Below are 5,655 nucleotides of genomic sequence, written 5' to 3'. Positions count from 1 at the left end.
CGACAGAACCCCCTCAGATGGAGGATTTGATGACGCCTTTCTAGCAACAGATGACTACACACTCAGAAAGGAGAGATGTAGTAATGATGGGACTTAAACTACCTGATATTTGCTGGAATTCAAACTCACCAAATCCTCAAGGTCTAGCAAATTCCTCTCTTGCCTCAAGACAATTTCATTTCCAAAGGTGGAAAGGCAACAAGGGGGTAAGAGCTATTTAGATCTGACCAACCACAAGCATGACTGGGTTAATGGGGGGCAAGTGGGTGGGATCATTAGGGGGAAGTGACTATGTTCTCCTGGTTTTTTATACAGTGGAAAGAGAAGCCAGCAGAGTCAGACACACATTCTAGACTTAGAGAGAGCTGATTTCAATAAACTTAGAGAATACTGGGGTGGTGATCCCTGGTCAGAATACTGAAAAGAAATGGAGTGTTCTGCCCTTCATGAAACAGTGCTGTAAACAAAGGTGCTTACTAATCATGATAACAACAGCATGAAACACATCATCTGGTTATATTTAAATCTCAGTACACTCAAAGAGAACATTACTAGTGAAAGACTCTAGTCAGTGCTCTTAGAACAGCCAGTCCCAACCTCGGGCTCTGAACATTTTGAACACAGTTTTTCAAATTTCTGACTATGAGCCTTGCTAGCAGGAGCTGATGGGAGAGCAAAATGCAAAATTTTGGAGGAGCTCAAGCGCAGAAGGTGTCCTCAAGATGAAAATGGTATTGACAGCTATATAAATTGGAGTAGTAAACACGTGTAGGCCCTTTAATTTTAAAACATATTTTGTTGCACTTCAGCCCCTTTGCATTTTATTGCGTTAATTGATTGCAGCACTATTGTTGAGAAAAGGGGTATAAGAATTGGGGATAAATTCTTGAACAACTTTAGGAGATAGGTCTATATGGAATAGCTTATGAATAGGTTTTTTCCCTTTTCCGTGTCCCCCTTTTAACAGGACTACGTTAACTAGGTGCGGGATATTGATTTCATGCTCAGATCACTTTGGCAGGTTGTTTAAAACCGGAGGTGATAGTGTTCCAATGTGAAAAGAGAGAAAGTGTCTCAGGATATGTAAAAATCCCCATGTTAGTTAATTTTTATTTTTTTAAAAAATCAATTTAGAAATTTTATGATATAACTAGATAAACTGTATACGGTGAAATAGTTACAAACAAGTTCATATTCGCTGCAAGGTTCTGAAAAGATACTATCTCCAAAGTTTATTTGCCTAGGCAACTGATTTCTCAAAGCATTCCTATTGCAGTTGATTTCTTCATACATTTTTAAGATGACCTTAACAGCGTGGAAGCGGGATGTTTATGCGGTATACAAAATCGGAACTTTAAAGTAAACAGCTAACTACAGAATCTCCATTTAGGACCAAAGGGGCTGAAAGTAGCCAACCCTCTATAAACAGTCTATTTCCCTATAACAAAACGCGTCCTTCTGAAAAAAAGGCTTCCCAGCACCAGAAATGTACAGTAGATCCTTGAAAGAATTAATTCTACTCTAAAAATTGACCAAGAAAGAGAAACTTAACTTTTTTTTACTAACTATTATGGGGGTTCTCCACGTTACAACTTTTAGAGCCCTAGATGTCGGTTTAGAATAAAATACAGGCATTGAAGAAAACCAGAGAAGTTGAGAGAAAAAAGTGCCCTCAAAATGAAGGAAACTGGAACTAGTGTAAGTGTTTTATTTAGCGTTGGACTATGCCTCTGGAAACCAGGGTTGCAAATGCAGCTTGGCCAATAAATCCACTGGGTTCCATCACGGCACATACGGAGCCAACTTGGCTTCAACTCCTGCATTTCCAACATAAAAGCCAAGAGGGGTGAATAAAGGCCCAGGAGGAGCTAAAACATAACAGCAGTTTGAAGTGGTGGCTCCCAGATAGTCAACTTATGCCTCAAGCCAACACATTCTGGGAGAAGGGAGAATAGAGTAAAGCAAAGCCAGCAACTCAAGGAGTTCAGTGCAAGAAAGGTCCTCCATCCTTGCCTTTACCACTGAAATAAGGAAAGGGAGATCCCCAGCTGAGCTTAGCGTTCTGCCAGAATGTAGTTCAGTCAGATCTGTTTTTCCTGTCCCTCGCCCTCGTGAGGAGCAAGACTCAAGGAGACTCTGAGGAGGATTCCATTGTTGTAATCAAGGGTGGAGGTTCGCTGTCTATGAATGGTTAGGGACCTGGCATATTTACTTCAAAGATGATTTGTCCATTTAGGAGAAATATATGAGTCCCACTTTGATTAATTATTCTTTTTTAAAATACAGGCAGTAAAAACTGCTTGCATTTGTAGTCATGATTAACATCTGAGGCCACATAAGTCACTTACTCAGTTCTTTACAACACGGTCAATGTGCTATTGTTGAATAATGCTTATTAATTTAGTAGAATTGATATAGCCAGCAAGGGCACACGTGTATGTACAAAGTAATACCATTTTAAAAAACAAAATTCTTTGAATGTTCACGTAGAAATGTACCACACTTGTAAATCCCCTGGAGTGATTCTTTTATAGTTCAAGATTAAATGGTAGTTCCTTCATAGTAACAACTAGGTTTTTCCTTCCTAGGTTGCCAACAACCTTGCAACTCTTGGATATGATGCGTAGAAAAATAATATTTGCACTCCCAGGTAAGTTTTATATTTCCATTATAATACATGGTGCTTCAAGGAAAAAGTATGAGTAATGTCTATTTTCTAAGTTCTAAATCCATAAACATGGAAAAATTTAATCTGGCCTTTTGCATCTTTCCTGTTGCATCTTCCATATAAAATAGTAACAGTAGGTACAACATTTCCTGCTAGGCCTAATAGAATAGAAATCTTCAAAGGTATATCCATAATAGACAATGTTTATCATTCTCTAAATAATTTGAATTGCCTATCTGTAACCTATGTTTTGATCTTAGGGAATCCGTGGTCAGCTGTTGTTACCTGCAACGTTTGGTTGTCCCCAGCACTAGAGGAAGATGCAGGGAATCCTGGACCCCGTCCTACTATCATAAAAGCCAGGGTAAAAAGTCTTAAATAGTGAGTTTTAGGTGCCATAGTGCTGGTGTCCCATGATTGATGAAAAACCTTCTAAATAGGGCATAGAGAAAATTGTGGTCCCCAGTGCTGTTTTTCCCCATCCCAACACCAAAGGTTCACGTGAATAAAAAAATTGTTTGAATTCACAGATGACTACTCAAAGAAACATACTGCCCGCCCCAATGGTCCTAGAATATGGTGATTCAATTTCATCATGTTTTCCCTACCCTGGGCCATTTTAGCTTAGGAGGTTAACTTCCAGTTCCTATCCGGTGGAACAAAGACTTATCCCTTGTCCCTAAAATGGCCCAGAGATTATTAAAAAGGGGATAGAAAATGGAAGGTTTGGCATTTAAGAGGTATGTGGGACCAAAAAATATTAGAGTAAGAATGCAGCCTCCCAAGCTCCCTGCAGGTGCAGTGCAGGCGTGTAACCCCAACGATTGCCCACCCATTCTGATACACACAAGTTCCCCAGGTTAGCTATATTAATGAGATCAGAAAAAGACAGTGCTGACTCTATGCAATATCACATAGTGAAGATACTTGTAACCTTAGTCTCTTTGAACGTCTCGGTGAATTCAAACAAATGGGTTTTCTATGCCTGCACAGCACATCTGGAAAATAAGAATAATAATAAATTATAATAATAATAATAATAATAATAAGAAATAATAATAATAAAACTTATTTTTATCCTAGCCTCGTCTGCCAGCACCGGGGCGCGTACAACAGGCAAGTTAAAATTCTAGAATCAACAGGGAAGACTTTTTGGTGGTAAGCTTTGGCCCATGCCTCCTGTGTGAATTCACAGATGACCCACTCAAAGAACATAGTGTACAGGTAGCAACCTTGTCCGCCTCCTCGTTGTGGTCTCTCTGTGAATCACACAAATGGGGTGAGACAGCAGATGGCTGTTGTCAGTGGGAGAAGTGGAGTGGGTCGTGATGACCAGGCACCAATGTGTAGTAAGACAAAAATATAGTTTATGAAGCATGCAAGGAGAAAGGCAAGGCAATGCAACACAACAAACCTCAATGCAAACCAAGAAGCAACACTGCCCGCGCCCAAAAGCTGCAGCATTTGTCTTTACCCAGGTATCCAGCCTGTAGGGTGAAGATGAATAGTACAAATGACTGGGAACCAGACCGCAAGCTGGGCAAGCATCCGCTAGGAGCAACTCCACGGAAAACAAGGCAGAGGATGGCAGTAACACAACCTGGACGAAATGTGATCACAATTCAAGTGGTAAGGACATGGACTCCGTGTACCTCCTCTGGCAGAGGGACTGACTACCTGATGCAGGGCAAGAAGTGCTTAGATCTTTGGCCTCGTTCTCATGAGGCAGAACCTCTGGCACAGTGTGTGTCAAACCGAGGAAACACAAGAGATTTAGACTTGAAAATGCCCCAAGCCTTGTGAATCAGAAGCAGATGGCCACTGAACAGATCATGAGATGAGAGGAACCACGAAGAAATCAGCTCAATCACAAACCACGTGATGTCCTACGACGCATTTTCATCAAAGTATGGATATGCATCGTGTGAACAACCATGGCAGGGGGGAAACAAGAAATGGGGAGCGAAATTCGTTGAAGTTGATAAAAAGTCAGATCCAACAAGAATGAAGTAGATGAAAACATATAGTAATTCAATCATCACTGGTCCTATACAAGGGAAAACCTAGTAGTTCACCTTTGACTGTCTAGGAAGTTACAAACCCAATAACAATCTGGAGATGCTATGTGATTTAACCACCCCGATGTTGAAGGATTACATGGAAATGAAATGGCTGTTAGAGTTGAAAGAAATCCAAAATGTCAGTCGCGGGTTGGGAAGACAAAAATCATGAGAAAGTTTGCAACGTCTTTGTTTCCCTAAAATACACGAGAATTATACTAGTGAGGATGACAGGGTAATCGTTGAATAATGTATTTGTGAATGTGTACTTCTTGATAATCTGTCTGTTGCAATTGCTGGTCCTGTTGCAGTAGAGGAGTAAGCCCAACAAAAGCTGTTAACTAAAACGAAACCTGGTAAACATGTGAAGATTACAGCAGTGTTCACAGAAACTACACTTTGGCTGGTCAAATGGCAACAATCTCTTTGCAATTTGTGAAAGCCCTAGTAATCAAATTGATATGAACAAGGTTTGTTGCCCAAAACTACATCGAAAGGAGAATAGGAAATGGTGTTAAACAAGGATGCGCTGAAGCGCTGCCTCCTTGCAGATACTCCCCTCCCTGTTCTGGCTCCGAACACACCCTAAGGTGCACATCTTCCAAAGCTGGTCTCATTTCCAGTACGTGGAGACCTCTGCGTGGAAATGTTAGGCTATGGTCCCCCGGAGAAGATGGTTGAATAGCATAATTTGACCCAGAATGTATGTTGAGTGTACCTTTTGCCATGTAATGCTGCGTGAGCCTCAGCTAGTTTGATATGATGAGATGTAAGTCAATGATGTGGTCGAGTTACTGGACATAACATGTGACCAAATGATGTGCTTCCAGTGCAAAACCAGTAGTTCAGTTGATGTCCTGGTATGGCCTGCTGCTCGACCCATCGGTAGGTTTGCTGCAGCTCAACTCAGAGTAAAAAACTTGCTAG

This window comes from Sceloporus undulatus, chromosome 1 (genome assembly GCF_019175285.1).
Source record: "Sceloporus undulatus isolate JIND9_A2432 ecotype Alabama chromosome 1, SceUnd_v1.1, whole genome shotgun sequence".
In the NCBI taxonomy this organism is placed as follows: domain Eukaryota; kingdom Metazoa; phylum Chordata; class Lepidosauria; order Squamata; family Phrynosomatidae; genus Sceloporus; species Sceloporus undulatus.
The sequence above is the reverse complement of the archived record's forward strand: the minus strand, read 5'-3'. Positions refer to the sequence as shown.